Source organism: Mauremys reevesii, linkage group 2 (genome assembly GCF_016161935.1).
Source record: "Mauremys reevesii isolate NIE-2019 linkage group 2, ASM1616193v1, whole genome shotgun sequence".
In the NCBI taxonomy this organism is placed as follows: Eukaryota; Metazoa; Chordata; order Testudines; family Geoemydidae; genus Mauremys; species Mauremys reevesii.
This window is the reverse complement of record NC_052624.1, coordinates 173,822,769-173,838,739: the sequence shown is the minus strand read 5'-3', so window position 1 is coordinate 173,838,739 and position 15,971 is coordinate 173,822,769. Positions and strand designations below refer to the sequence as shown.

General features: G+C 39.9%; 3 long non-coding RNA genes across 3 annotated transcripts; 1 reads left to right on the top strand and 2 right to left on the bottom strand.

Moving 5' to 3' along the window:
• Positions 1–1,509: 1,509 nt before the first annotated feature.
• On the bottom strand, positions 1,510–5,968 carry LOC120396526. Its single transcript, XR_005593205.1, has 3 exons — positions 5,817–5,968; positions 2,004–2,141; positions 1,510–1,689 (listed from the first exon to the last, which is right to left on the bottom strand). It is a non-coding gene; the product is annotated as an uncharacterized LOC120396526 (long non-coding RNA).
• LOC120396528 lies at positions 2,076–10,248 on the top strand. Its single transcript, XR_005593207.1, has 3 exons — positions 2,076–2,182; positions 7,410–7,522; positions 10,117–10,248. It is a non-coding gene; the product is annotated as an uncharacterized LOC120396528 (long non-coding RNA).
• Positions 10,168–15,971, bottom strand: LOC120396529. The gene is made up of 3 exons (XR_005593208.1): positions 15,803–15,971; positions 11,663–11,831; positions 10,168–10,216 (listed from the first exon to the last, which is right to left on the bottom strand). It is a non-coding gene; the product is annotated as an uncharacterized LOC120396529 (long non-coding RNA).

The window sequence follows — 15,971 nt, the reverse complement described above, 5'->3', positions numbered from 1 at the left end:
AAAGTTCCATTTCTCCATTGTAATTTGCAGGATCAGGGGCCTAATTCATTAGTGTCTGCAAAGTACTTTGAGATCTTCTAAGAGAAAATATCATAATGCCACTTTATAACTCCATTGTACTCCCACACATTGAATACTGCATGCAGTTCTGGTCACTCCCTCTCAAAAAAGCTATATTAGAATTGGAAAAGATACCGAAAAGGGCAATAGAAATGATTAAGGATACAGAACACCTTCCATATGAGGAGAGATTAAAAAGACTGGCACTAGTCACCTCGGAAAAGACAATTAAAGAGGCCTATGATAGAGGTCTATAAAATCATGAATGGTGTGGAGAAAGTGAATAGGAAGCATTATTTACCCTCTCACATAACACAAGAACCAGAGGTCACCCAATGAAAAAAATAGGCAGCAGGTTTAAAACAAATATAAGGAAGTACTACTTCACAGAACACACAGTCTACCAGTGGAACTCGTTCCCAGAAGATGTTGTGAAGACCAAAAGTATAACCGGGTTTTTTAAAAAACCAGATAAGTTCATGGAGGATAGGTCCATCAATGGCTATTAGCCAGGATGGTCAGGGATGCAACCCCATGCTCCCTACACCTGTGGCTGACAGAAGCTGGGACTGGATGGCAGCGGATGGATCACTCAATAATTTCCCTGTTCTGTTCATTCCCTCTGGAACAGCTGGCACTAGCCCCTGCCAGAAGACAAGATACTGGGCTAGATGGACCATTGAGCTGACCCAATATGGCCAAGTATGCTCTTCCATACAGCGATGCTGGGTGCGGGGAGGACTGGGGGCGTGGGCAATCTGTCATCTGGAATTATGGGCTTCACAAAGGAAGAGATGATTTAGAAAAATTTCTTCATTTTATTGAAAATTATTATACTGTCGATCTTTAGCCTCTTCTGTGTTCTTTTTATTATTATTCAGGCAATTTGCCATTCAACACAATATAGCATATTGGTTTTATTTTAAACAATGCAACTATTTGTAGCATGAAATTCCAATTTGAGGGACTTTGATTGTAACTACTGTAGCCATTTTCAAATAAATGGCCAAAATATAATGATGGGTGTTTTGATTCCCCTCCCCCCCTCCAATCTAATAGAATACAGTAAAACGTGATTGGTTCATTCCCTTTGTCACAACACACAATGTCAAAATGAGTACTGCTGAAGTGGTTATTGGCAAAGTGTCATGAGGCACACACGTGTGACATTGTTAAAGTCTAAATGCTGTTTTAGTTCATTAGGATGTTTAGACGTTTCAAAGTTAGATTGCAGTGCCTTGCGGTGCTCTGCAGAGGGTTCCTGTATTGTTACTTCTGTGACTCTGAATATCAGCTGGCCGCTCCCATTAATGTAAGATCAATAGCTGCCCCTGCCATCTTTCAGGTCCTACCATACAGCTATCAAACATCACTGATGACAATGCTGCTTCTACCATAGTTTAGAAGATCTGTCAGGACAAATTAGATCCATTTATTCATTTGTGGCTCAGCGTTCAAAACGTCTTTATTATATAAAATACTGATTTTTTAAAAATTGGAAAAAAACCCCATACAATATGGATGAAATGGGACCGCTACAGGCTAACTCCATTCTCCAATGGAGTTTACAGATAGTTGTGATGACATATGGTTTATGCAGCGAGTGTCAGACCAGAGCTGAGTCCATAGCTGTAAATACACAGAACACATGAATTATCATTTGTAAGCTTAATTGTGCCTGGTTAATGTGCTGAATATCACACCTAGCCTGACTAGTTGCCCAACATTCAGCACATAGGGCCTTATTCAAAGCCCCTTGAGGTGAATGGAAAAACTCCCAGAGACTTTAGTCGGTTTTGGATCAGGCCCATATTGAGGTAGACAAAAGCCTCTTGGGCATCCCTCCATTCCACCATATTGAAGGGTTTGGTCAGAAAGGCACCTTGGTTACCCAGTGTGCTTTGATTGTGGTGCTGCATGCCATATCTGCCACTTTTGCTTACATTACCACAATGATGCAACTATTGTCCCAGATGACATCACTCAGATTCTTTGTTAGGCTTCTTGCCACTGACTATCAGATGTCCTCAACTTCTCAGTCAGGGAGGTGGCAGTATGATTTATTTTCCAGCAGCTGTGTGCTGGGGAGAAGCAAGAAAGCATGATACTAACAAGACGATATGTAATCATACTGGTTATTTTAACATTTAGTAAAGACTTTTAAAAAAAATAAATATTGCTTAGATCAATCTTTTGAGCTGAAGCCTAAACATTGTGGTTTTAGATTCAGTCAGAACAACCCCTTTCTGCTGTAAATAAAGTGAATAATTTGACTGAATCCTAATGTCATTCACAACCAAATTATACCTGTGGATTCTCTCAGAATATACATACATATGCTTTACGTGTATACCCCAGTTACCACCCAATCTCAGTCCTCCTTCTTTCAGGGAAGCTTTCCAATCACTCTTGCACACCAATGACATCCTGGGTGAAATATTTCAAGTCAATAGTTTTTTCACTGAATACATTTTTAGGAGGGTGGAGGAACCTACAAAACTATTCACAAATTCAAGTCAAATTCAACAATTAGTTTTAGCTGAAAAGACCTGGGAAAAATCCAAAACATCAAAATGTTTCATTTCATCTTTCCATTTTGAAATGGTATTTAATTTTCAAATTAGTTCAATCTTAAAAAAAAAAAACATTAAAAAGGGTGGGAAAAAAACCTGAAAGTGGCCAACTCTAAGTTAAAAAAAAATCATTTTGAGTTGGCTGAAACATTTTAGTCAACTTGAAATACACTGAAAAATTGTTTCTTGTCAACCGGAAATGTTTTCATCAATCCAGAACAAAATTATTTTAAGTTTTCAATTCAACTAAAAATTCGGGTTTCCAGTTCTAATCAAATTGGATTTTTTCTTTTCCCCGAACCAAAAATCCATTATTTGCTTAGTTAATTGGTTTCTGGTTCTCTTTTGGAACAGATCTCCACTAGTGTGGAGATATTTTTGAAACCTCTACCACCATGCCTTGGGTCAGGAGGTGATCATGCCTGTGGCACTCCTTCAACAGGCAGATTTCTTTTTCAGGAACAATGAGCTAATTTCAGAATAAAATTAAGCCCCATTCTGAGTGAAAGGAGGTTTTACAATTCAAAATTTGATTGTTCTTTCATCAAATTCCATAAAGAGAGAGACTTGAAGCCACCTGTGTATCTCTATGATGTATATGCATTTTCTTTTTAATTGCTCCCACTGGCTTCTGGTAATCAGTGCCATGGGCTGACTGTAAATGTGGACTTTGATCTCCCTGACTATGATATAGCCTTATACAGTTGTGTTTAACTGCTGAAATGATACCCTAAAGCTGAAAAACAATTCATAAGATTATTAAACAGAGATTGTCATGCTCAATCAACTTCATAAATACATCCATCTAGGTTTTTTTTTAATCCTTCCTATTATTGCATTTGTGGATTAGATTTTTATTGAGTCTGATTTGTAGCTGAAAAGCATCCAGCATGATTTAAATTAGTAATAGGCAAAAATAGAAATACAAGATTTACTGGGAAATGTGGATTTCTAACAGCTGCTGCAGAGTTAGCACCTTGTTTGAAAAAAAAATCCAAAAATGTCTGTTAAATATGAATAAATACCATGTCATTCACATTGCATGGGCCTGCATTATACGAGGCAGAAAATACACCAAAAATCACCATTTGCTACAGGTTGCCACCTATCATGGTCATGTGCATGTAGGAGGAACCCTGCAATGTATTAAATAGGCTACCCAGAGGATCTTTGACAATTAGGATGAGGCAGAATCAAAAGGAGGTAATTAAATGCTACTTTGGGTGTGGAATACTTTCATCCTAAATTGGAGTCCTCATCATCACTACCAGATTGCTGGGAGATGTTATACACGCTGGGAAGCTGAGTGACTCTGTAGGTTCTGACAGGAAAGGGAGACATCTACTGGTGGGACAAAATAATAATGATTTTAAAAGGACAGCATGAATAGAAAACCTGCTGGCCAGATCATGTGGGTTTAGAGTACATTAGAACCCCTTAACACAGAGACTTGGAGGTGGAGGGGAGGGAACAGCATTTTTTAAGGAAGATAAAGGGAAAGAGGTACCCATCTGATACCGTAGGTAAGAATTAACATGAGCAACCTTCCATTTGTAAGAGTTTAATTTTCATTTAGAAATATTGTTTATACATATGCAAGCCCTTTTATTGGCTGTCAGAATCCAATGCTTTTTCTCTTCATTGCATTTTGTAGTAATAAAACATATTTTCACAACAATGTACCAGCACTTGGTCTTTTTTGTAATAACTACACGGTTTCAGATATCTCCCCAGTAAATTATAATTTAATTTCCACCTATTTAAAGGTCACTCTGAATAATATATATGCTGCTTAATAATCAGTTAAAATAATGGCATCTTTCAGGAGTGGTGGCTAATAGCATCATTGCCTCTGTGTGGGCTTTTGCCGTTTTCATTTGATGTGTGATCAGTGAAGCAAGAGAGGAAAAGTTCCCCTCAAATGCCTGGGCCACATCTTCAATCTCAATCTCGCTCGCTCGCTCGCTCTGTTTTTAATGGGAGGAACAAAAACCTTTTCTCAATCAGTAGTAATCTCTCCAAAGGTCTTTTAATTTCAAAAGTCATAAGTGTTAATTAGCTATTATTAAGTGCCCTTCTGTATAAATTAACATGATTGATGAAAAAATTAAGGGTAATGAAAAATGTAGCAATGCGTGTATTTTTAAGAGATTATATTAAAGATGAAGGTCCCCATGGACAGAAACTAAGGCCTGCTGCACCATTGCCCAGCCTTTATTATTATGAATAAAAAACTGCATTGAGAATGCACATTGACCTTTGGACATACTAATTTCTACATATGTCTCCCTTCATCGTGTTTTGATTGGCACCCTTTTGTGCTTAGGAGTTGTACTAGTATGGAGCAATGTATCTGAATTTTTTTTTGGAAGGAGATTCTTTAAAAATGTAATATGGGGTCCAAAGGGTAAAGAGAGAATTGAATTCAATGAATGACTGTTTTTCTCATTATTTTTAAGTCTAATGTGGCGTGAGTGGCACCACTATATTTTACAAAAGCAATTCTCATTATCTGTTCTCAGCAGAAAATACCAAAGTATAAGTAAGGAAAATAGAGATCCATTTCCCGCCCAAACAGACTTTACGCTCGGTTATATACCGCAATAGGTCCTGATCCTGCAAGCTGTTCCACACAAGTGGACTTGTGTCCAGCAGCATTAATTTCCATGGCATTTCACATGGAGCAGGCTCTTAGTCTGAACAACTGTGACTTCAATGGCAGATATCTGAGTAAGGACGGCAAACTTTACTCTGGTGTTTCCTAACTTTTAAATACTTGATTTTGCAATCTTAATGTGCTTTTAGTTGATGTGAGTGTGTGTAATATGTTGTTAGTACACTCAGTTATTTTGGACCCCATTGTGCCTGTGTGGTTCCTTCCTATTAGGTTGGTGGTGTAAGAGCAAAATACACAACAGTTAAGAATTTATCACTTTTTGTCATATTTGCTATCTGGAGTAAATTATTTTCTTTGAAAATTACACTGCTTATGGTATTATGCAAAATGAACAGCAAAAAAACCCCAAACCCTAACTACTGATAGGAATAACATACAGTGAAACCCATTTATAGCACACTTGGATATAATGAAACTCCATTTATAGTGAAGTAGAAATGGAAGTCCACAGTTGTTTCATTACAGTGCAATGTACAAATGCTATAGCGGTTTCAGTGATAGCAAACCTTGGCTTGTGGGATGAAATTCATCTGGGGATGTTGGAGGACCTATTCCAGGGACCCTTCCTCCTGATTTAAATTTTTTAATAAGTATCCCAGGGCCTCTGGCACCTTAGGGTGGAGGGCTCCATGGTTGCTCTCAGTACACCGGCATGGAATGGAACACTGGGAGAGAGCTAATGGCCAGCAGAAGAAGGAACACTGGACTCACATTTAAATGGAGACAATGGGCCAGATTCTCAGCTGGTATAACTCAGCATGGCTCTGTCAAAGACAGTGGAGCTATTCTGATTTACACCAGCTGTGAATCTGGCCCACTGTGTGGGAGCCGTTCCCCAATGCACTGGAGCCCAGCATGGAAGAGCACCAGCTATAGAGAGGCTGTGCAGTAGTTTTGAGACAAAGCCCCAGTCATCACACAGCTGCAAAGCCAGATTAATTTGACTTTAACATGTATCCATATGAAAGTTGTTCTGTGAAAAACCAATTTTACCATAGGTTTGATCCAAATCCCACTAATGTCAATGGAAAGACTCTCACTGACATCAGTGGGCTTTGGATGTGGGCTGATAGGAGACTTCCACCCGGCTTAGCAGTTTGAGGGCATAATGCACAGCACGAGGCAGTACTCCAAAATGCGGGGCTGGTGTCTCTTGTATAGCTGTTGTTTCCTAATATTCAGGAGCAAAGCTTTACACCAAAAATCACACTTCTTATGAAACACAGTAAAATAGCCAAGCATTGTGGTTCCACTTTACCGCCCCCGCCCCCCTTTTATCACAATCCCAGAAACAATGTTCACATCTGAAAAGCTGATTTTGTGCACAACGGGGTCCTGATCCATCCAGCTCCTAGGAACCATGGTAATACAAATAATAATAATTGTGGGCACAGAACAACAACAACTAAAACACCATTCATTTCAGTCCAGTTGATGCACACGCTCATTTTCATCGGGGCCATAAATCAGTGAAAAAATATCTCACAGTTACAACCTTGTTCTAATGTTAAGAAAAACAAAAACAATAATCAGTCAGTTTTGCACTGCTCTGTTTAGGACCAGGTAAAATACCATAAATTAGTTCTCCATCATAATGCCTCTCTGTCTAAAAACACTAATCAAATCTTTCCCTTTCACTGGAATTATTACATTTTAACACGTGTTGGACTTACCATGGGTGCAGACTTCACAAGCCCTTATTCATATGAGATCAGTCCTTACATCAGCAGTTTGATTACCAACAAGATTATTCACATGAGTACTGCTTTGATGGATCAGGCCCTTAATTAGCGGAATGCTTTCAGGGAATCTAAGTATTGCATTCTCCCTGTGCATTAACCAAGGTATCCTTCCCACCTCCTTTGTGTTAATGACTTGGGCAGGTATGTATTTGTCTAGTGTATCAATCTCTCTCTCCTCCTTTTCTATCAGTCTAGACCTTTCTGATTGCTTCTCGTGAATTATTAAGAAGCTCTTTGACAGGCTAGACCTTGGCATCTGCGTTACACATGTCATTGCGTTTGATCTTGTGTGATCCCAGCTCCAACTGAAGCATGGTCCAAATCAGTAACCACTTGTGTTGTTTTTAATCTTTCCAGCTGCTTTTTGTCTTTCTGATGCTCTCCCAGAGCTCCCTGCAGCTGGAAGGTTGTGGCTGCCTATTCATAGGTGTCCTAATCAGCATCCAGAAGTTACTGCAGATGTTGCTGAGGTAATCACTTTAATTAGATCTTTGTCTGTTCAAAATGGAAGAATAATCTGCAACTGGAACTAACAATTACTTTTGTGATATATTAACATATTGCTGGTAGGAACAAAAGGAAAAAGCAGAGGACGGAGAGGACACTGGAAGAAGATGACAAATTATCTAAATTAACTTCTGATTTAAAAATCCTCTCCTTTTATTATAAACTGTTCTAGATCATCAAATGTTAAATTCACCTTCTGAATATACAAGGAATTGGAATACACAAGGCTGAATTAGAGCCTGAAGTGTCTACACAAGCCTTTTTCTATCAAATGTTCAAGGAAGTGTAAAACAATCATGTTTTACAGGGAAGTTTTGATAGTAGTGAAAAAAAATCCTGTGATAAACAAAATTAAGTGGCTTCTTTTAGCTTGCCTGCACTTTTGTTTGTCTTTTAAACATGGCCAACACTCTAGGGCAGTGGTTCCCAAACTTGTTCCACTGCTTGCGCAGGGAAAGGCGCGGGCCGAGGGACGTACTGGCCGCCACTTCCAGCAGCTCCCATTGTCCTGGTGCAGCGAACCGCAGCCTCTGGGAGCCATGATTGGCCAAACCTGCGGACACGGCAGGTAAACAAACCAGCCCGGCCCACCAGGGGCTTTCCCTGCACAAGCAGCGGAACAAGTTTGGGAACCACTGCTCTGGGGTCCTATTCCTGCAAGGTGGTCCAGACAGTCTTTGTGTCCATTCAGAATCCCATTGGCTTCAATAGGAGCCCATGAAGATATAAGGGCCCACCTGCATGACTGGGGCGTAGGTTAGTGGTTAGAATGGCAACTAAAAGCAAACAGAAAAGTCTGACAGAAATTCCTGTAGTTCTCTCCCTCCCACCTCTCTCTCTCTCTCTCACACACACACACACACACACACACACACACACACACACACACACACACTGCCATCTAGCTGTGTTGTGGAATATTTTGATTTGTATTTAAAATTAGAAGTCTTGTTGCTAGAGATGAGTTAAAATCACAATCTTTAGTCTGAGCTCCTTCAGTTCTGGGGTGGGGAAAGGGGAGATTCGGATCTCCACATCTGAACAGTTCAGGTCGCTGTGGTTCCTTCTTGTCCAGCTCTGACTCAGGTGTACCATTTGTATCATAATAGTCATTCTCAATGAGATTGCAGCAGAAAAAGGCTGAAAGCTCCTAAGAACAGTTGCTCTTGGGATCAAATTCCCTCCCTGCTCATTTCTGTATTGCCTCTTAGCTGTTACCCTCTCAACCCAGAGGTGGCTACATAATTTCTGTAGATATACAGGGAAAAGTCTTCCAACTATAGCCACATGTGAAGACCCCTCATCCTGCATGAAGTGCCATTGACATTAGGGAGGAAGATCCTGCAAAATTTGCAGAATTGTGCCCATATCCTAAGAAGGTCTTTGTGGTAACAAACAATGTATACACATGAATTCAATATATACATAACAATTACTTCATCTCAACAGTTCTCAAACTGTGGGTCAGGACCCCAAAGTGGATCACAACCCCATTTTAATAGGGTCGCCAGGGCTGGTGTTAGACTTGCTGGGACCCAGGGCCAAACCCAAAGCCTGAACCTCGTTGCCTGGGGCCAAAGCCCGAGCCCTACTGCCTGATGTCGAAACTGAAGCCCGAGGGCTTCAGCCCTTGTTGGTGGAGCTCAGGGTTACAGGCCCGCTGCCTGGGCTGAAGCCCTTGGGCTTGGGCTCCCCCCCACCCCCTCCCCCCGCCTGGGGCTGGGGTATCGGGCTTTGGCCCCACCACCTCGGGTGGCAGAGCTCAGAGAGGCTCAGGCTTTGTTCCCCCCTCCCAGGGTCGTGTAGTAATTTTTGTTGTTAGAAGGGGGTCACGGTGCAACGTTGTTTGAAGACTCCTGGTATATCTGTGCAGTTATTCTCCATGAAGATTTAGGGCAGACTCAAACACACCAGCCAGTCTGTACCTCAAGATCTGAAGTGACCCCATCAAACTCAGAATGAATTCTTGGCTGTTTCAGATTATTTGGGAAACAAAATAATAGCGTTATGATAACTCCTTGAAGCTGATTCAGCTAACTGCAGTAGATAGACACAATGGGTGAACCAAGGGGAAAGTTTTAGCCTTAACTCTGAATTTCCTGGGTTTAATGATTATAAGGGAGATATTTCATCTTGACTGAGTGGCTGTGGCTTTGGCAGTAGGGCTCAATAAAGCCTATAGATCTACTCCTGCACATGCCGGAAACTTCCCATAGACTTCAATTGGAGCAAGATCAGGCACTATATCTTTTTTGAAAACATACTCAGCACTATTGGAGGGGATCTCTCGATCTCTAAAAATAATATTATCAGACACACATGCAAGCCCAAACATTCAATCTTCCCATTTCCTGATGTTCCCTTTTCATGTGTGTATATATAGATATAGATACAAAGATAAGGATCATTACTATGATGTAGTGCCTAACTCTTGCCTGCCCTCTACCACACTACTATATAACACACAGTGATATTATTAAAATACTGGCTTTCTGGTTGCATCTCACAACACAGAGTCCTTACAGCTGACTTTGACGCCTCTCAAATTCTCTTTCAGATGTGTCTTCAGACAGTGATACATTCTCTGCTCTGTAGGTCTTTTCGGGAGGCATCCAAGATCACAATTGTATAAGGGAGAAACGCTGATGACTGTCTCCCTAAAGGACAAACACAGAACAAACCAAAAAACTCTCTGTCAATAAAAAAAGGGTTTACAGCAAAAACATTTTATTTTGGTTTTAATCTGTTGCTATAACGTGCTAGTTGTCTTCAGGAAAAGAATGAGTCTGACAGTTTGTGTTGACTCTTACATTTCCCATTACTGACTCTTTTCATCTCTGTCCTGAAGCAAAAATAAATTTCCCTTTTTAAGCTTTTTGATGATAAAAATCTCATCTGTAGCCTCATAAATGATCCTTTATTATCTATATTAATAATGAATAAATGTCTGTTGAATACCCCAGATCCTTTGCATTAATAGCACCAGATGTATTATAGATAACCTTTTGATTTAACAGCACAAACTATGAAACAATATTAAAACAGTAAAGGCCTGATCTTACTGGAGTCACTAAGGTTAGAATTATAAACATTTATTTCATTTCTATTTGTAAATTGTCCCATTATGCAACATCAGCACCTATCATTTATATTTTTGAGCAAAGCACCTGACTAACAGCAGACCCAGAAATATAGCTCATACATTGTATCTTGCACAATCTTTTTTATGTCTTGTACAATCTTTTTTTTTTTTTAAACATTTCCTGCCCTTCCATTTCTCTTTCCTAGTGCAGCCTGATGAGCTTAATTTACAGAGCAGTACATATGGCTCAGGCCTACTTGTCTCACTACCCTTTTAACCTCATTATGATTAAAATGTATGTTCCTCAACTCCCTCATCCATGTATCAGAATGAGGCACAGACTTCATTCAGTCTTCTTACGGGACCATGAGTGGGAGATTTTACTTGTTCTTGGGCAAATCACTTTGAAAAGAGAGCCTTATCCTTTAACACCAGCTCACATGCCCATTTTGACCCTTCCCTGCATACCTACACCTCTGTCATCCCTTCTGTTCTATCTGTTCAGGACAGGTTGTTATACTATGCTCATCACCATATTATCTGAGTGCCTTCCAGTAGTGCATTAAGCAGTATGACTAACATTTGTCACATGCGGTCTGTTCTTTCTTTCATGTCAGACATGACACTCACAAAAGGGTTATATGCACAATTTCAGTGTGGGTGCCAAAAATTAGGCACCTTAGTCCATGCTTAGGCACCCAAGTAAATTACCCAGTTTTCAAAGGAGCTGAGGACACAGCAGCTAATGGGAGCTATTCTATGTATATAATGCTTCTGTCTTGTATTCCATTGGCTGATGTGTCATCAGTATATCTTGCATCAAAGATGCATGAGGACAATTTTAAAGAAAGCTCACCTCAGCTTGTAATATAGTTTAATTAATCTCTCTGTAGCTCAGCCCAGTCTAACTGTGAAAACAGCACTTCTAAGTCAATTAAATTACAAAGAATGGAAAGAATTTTTTAAAATAGTAAAGCACTATTTTTCTAACTCTAGCTAAGTTAGCTTGTAAGTTAGCTACAAACAGGAATCAGTTGGGGGATAAAAAGTGAATTCACTCTTCATGTTCCAGTCACAATCCCAGGATAGCTGGATTTTTCTGCTAAATTGATCACCGAGGAAATAATTTTAAAATGAAGTGCAATCGTTAGGCTTCAGAATCAGCATTCAACCAAGCGGCAATAGCTTTCCTAGAATGTAACAAATGGCACATTTTAATTGTTTTGGATATATCCAAAGTGTTCCATGATATGCTAACCATGATTAATTGTGAGTAACAAGCAATAACACTAAAGGAAAATAGCTTCCTTTCACAGTAATATAGCTAAACAGTCATATGAGCAATCGTTGATGATCCACTACTAAAATGCCATTAAGGGGCATATGCTGATATATATACATAGTACTAAAGAGTTTATACAAGAATCATTCTATAACTGCATCCTAGATGAAATAACAATGGTACTGTAACTCAGCGGTTCTCAATTTCTTCCATATGCATGTTGTGACAATACCATTCAGGTGGTCGTGTAACCCAAATGCCCAAAAGAAGCCTTTCACTATCTTCTTGCAGCATTATTTGGATTTGTATATCACAGTTTCAATAATGCAAAGACCTTGTGTGAAATCCATGCCCCACTCAAGTCAATGGGAGTTTTGTCTTTGATTTCAGTGGAGCCAGGATTTCATCCCTTACCCTCTGACTGTTACCAATTCTGATTTTGCCTTCCCTGAGGTCAGAAATTCTGTTGTGGAGACTATCATTAGCTAACAGTATCCTAGACCTAAATCAGGTTCTCAGAAATAAAGCAGATTTTTATTTATTTATTGCAATTTACAGAAGTAAAAAGAAAACTAAATAAGAAGTGGAATAAACAGCATCTCTAGGCAGACAAAGTTTTCATTAAAAAGTATTGAACTGTTACCTCCAGCAGGGCAAAATTAACTACTTTTCTTTTCACCACCTCACACTGAATCTTATCTCATGTATCATATATCAATCAGTTTAATTTGATTCATGATTTAAAACCACAGAAACTATGGACACTAGACAAGATTCTCTATAAAGGTCCAATCCTGCAAACACTTGTACACTTGAATAACTTTCCTCATGCGTGCAAGTCTGTTGCAAGCTTGAACCTTAAGGACTCACTCCTAATATTGCATGTATACAGTGAGCATATCTAAGGCAAGTTTGACCGTGCTACACTATGGTCAGCACTGGAAGATTGCATAGCAATAACAAGATTTATTCAGATAAGAGGTATGCACATACTTTCAAGTTCATACCATCTCCTAACATTATAGTCTAAATTCATTTTCAGTTACTCTGGTGTAAATCCAGAGTAACTCCTTTAAGATCAGTGGTTTTATGCCAGTGTAATTAAGCGCAGAATTTAACTCACTGGATGAAATCCCATGCAAACTCAATAGGAGTTGTGCCTTTTGACTTTAATGGGGCCAGGATTTCACTCAATAACTCCAGCTCTAGCTATTTGTCACAGATAAATATTGTTCTTCTTCACCATTATTCAACTTTTAACATATCTGTTACATGGCAAGCCTAAAATAGTTTATGCAAAGTTTCTAACATGAGAAAAGTATCCAACCTATATGGTATTTAAACAAGAGGCAGATTCCTCCTTACAAAGATTTTTTTTTCTCGTGGTTCTCTCTTGCTAGAGATGCACAACATTCACTTAGGCTGAGTACTGAGAGGAGGATTTGGGCCTACATGTGTAGAGGGCCATCCCACATAGCTGATCTGCCTTACACACTAACGTCTAATATGTTGTAGCTTTCTTGTTAAATAGAGATCAAAACTAAACTTGAGTATTGTACATAAAGCTGGAACATTGCTTTTTTTTACAGACAGTAGCAGCATCTTTTATTTGGTTTGGTGTTCTTCCTGACCCTTGTTGATAAAAGACACCATCATGTTTGCCAAGCTTTAGTATAGCCACTGGACTGATGACTTCAAGGATTTTTCTACAAGGTGCCCTAAATCCTTTTCTTTGTCACTATCCTGCATGACTGTTCCATTTAATATACATTCTCCAACTTGGTTCATTGCTTCCCTGACTTTCTTCTTTTTTCCATTTCTCTACATTAACCTACATCTTCTGTTTAATGGCCCAGGCACCTAAGCGATTAAAATCCTTCTAAATCTGTTTACATTGTTTTTTCTTACTTGCTATATTTACACTTTTAGTAGCATTAGCAAATGTTGAGCTCTTATATTTATTATTAGTGTGTCAAACATTCCTACTCATGTTGAGTAAGCACCTTATGCCTCAACCTCATGTTGAGACTTAGCACTTTATCCTGCAAATAGAGTCTAATGGATTTCAATGGGACTATTCACAGAGAGTAATGTACTACTCAACATAAGTAAGGGTAGCAGAATCAGAACTTAGCATTATTTAAATATGTATGGTAAATACCAGCAATCACCTTCTATATCTACCAGAGAATGGCCCCACTAGCAATTTTTTCCAGCCTGAATAAAAGAATAAAATGTATGACATTCTCTGTACATCAGCCAGATGCCTCCCCGAGGACCACCTGAATTGGAGCAGAAAGATTTTGCAAGATTTAAAAATAAATAAATAAATAAATAAATAAATAAAAATGCCCAAGATGCCCGCATAAAAAATGCTTGTACAATTGAGTTACCTTTGTATGGATGATTACCACAGTCACAATTTAGGCATTTGTATGTACAAAAGGGTATGCAAATATATGTATTATGTGAATATAGTTAGGAGAAATTAGACTAATTAAACTACTTTTGTTTCTTTAATAATACCTGTTGCAGTAATATGGAGCCTTAAGCTTAGCAGTGGTTTCTGATCTTCTGTTTATTTCAGCCCCATAGACTTAAATTAGATGAGTACTCATGGAGACTAATATTTTGTGCTTTTTGTTGTTGGGAGTGCAAGATAGGAAACTGGGGTAGGGAAGGAATTTTTCTCCAGGTCAGATTGGCAGAGACTCTGGGCTTTTTTGCCTTCCTCTGTAGTGTGGGGCATGGGTCACCTGCTGCTTTGAACTAGAGTAAATGGTGGGTTCTCTGTAACTTAAAGTCTTTACATCAAGGTTTGAGGACTTCAGTAACTCAGTCTTGAGGTGATGGGTCTATTACAGGAGTGGGTGGGTGAGGTTCTGTGGCCTGCAATGGTGCAGTAGGCAGGGCTGCCTAGAGTGGGGGGCAAGTGGGGCAATTTGGCCCCGGCCCTGGGCCCCACAGGGGCCCCATGAGCTGCACTGGGTTTTTGGCGGCACTTCGGCAGCGGACCCTTCACTTGCTCCGGGTCTTCAGCGGCGGGTCCTTCAGTGCAGCGGAAGACTCGGAGCGAGTGAAGGACCCGCTGCTGAAGTGCTGCCAAAGCCTCGGAGCGCCGCCCGGTGAGTACAAGTGCCACAAGTGGCTGGGGGGAAGGAGGGGACGGAGAAAGCCGCGATCGGCAGCACTTAGGCTGCTCTACCGCCGCTGCTTCATTCTTCGGCAGCAATTCCGTGACGGGTCCTTCCCTCCAAGAGGGACCTGCCGCTGAATTGCCGCTGAAGATCCGGCCCTGCTCCAGGCCCCCTGAATCCTCTGGGCGGCCCTGGCAGTAGGTCTGACTAGATGATCATGCTGGTCTCTTCTGGCCTTAAAATCTGAGACTCTGAGTTATTATGTGCAATCATTGAGGGCCAGTATACCAGTATTCATCCTGAGTTAGGGCCACTGAATCTGGCCCTGAGTCTGTAACTGCAGTAAATGTGTGCTAATGCAGACATTCAATAATGCATTCGTGTTTTCTAAAGAGACCTTGGGGATCTTTTCCAAAAACAAATCAAGCTCTAAATTCTGTAGATAAATATTTCAGTTCAAATGCCACTCCCCCCCCCCCCCTGAAAACGGCATTAGGGCAACATTCATAGAATTTCAGTCTATGTTAAACCTTCTAACTGGGAAATATTACTATTGGGCTATTCTTCCATTTATTTATTCCTCCAATATTTACTTTATATACTCCCTGTAAACATCTGCAAAGCTACCTCGTTATTCTCCTTCAAATTTCTCTTTAAAATGTCCTTTGCTGTTATGCCTACACAAAAATCTTGACAACGGTTAGGCTATTGATATGCTGAAACCACTGCGTGTAATACTGACCAATATTTTCTCCTTGTTTACTTGCACTCCCCTTTCTCTATGTCTTGCTCCATCTATTATATCTTGTTTTAAACTTAGATTGCAAACTCTTTGGCACACAGATGGTCTTTCTGTTCTGTGTCTGTACAGTGCCAAGCACAATAGGGTCCTGTTCCATGACTGGGGCTCC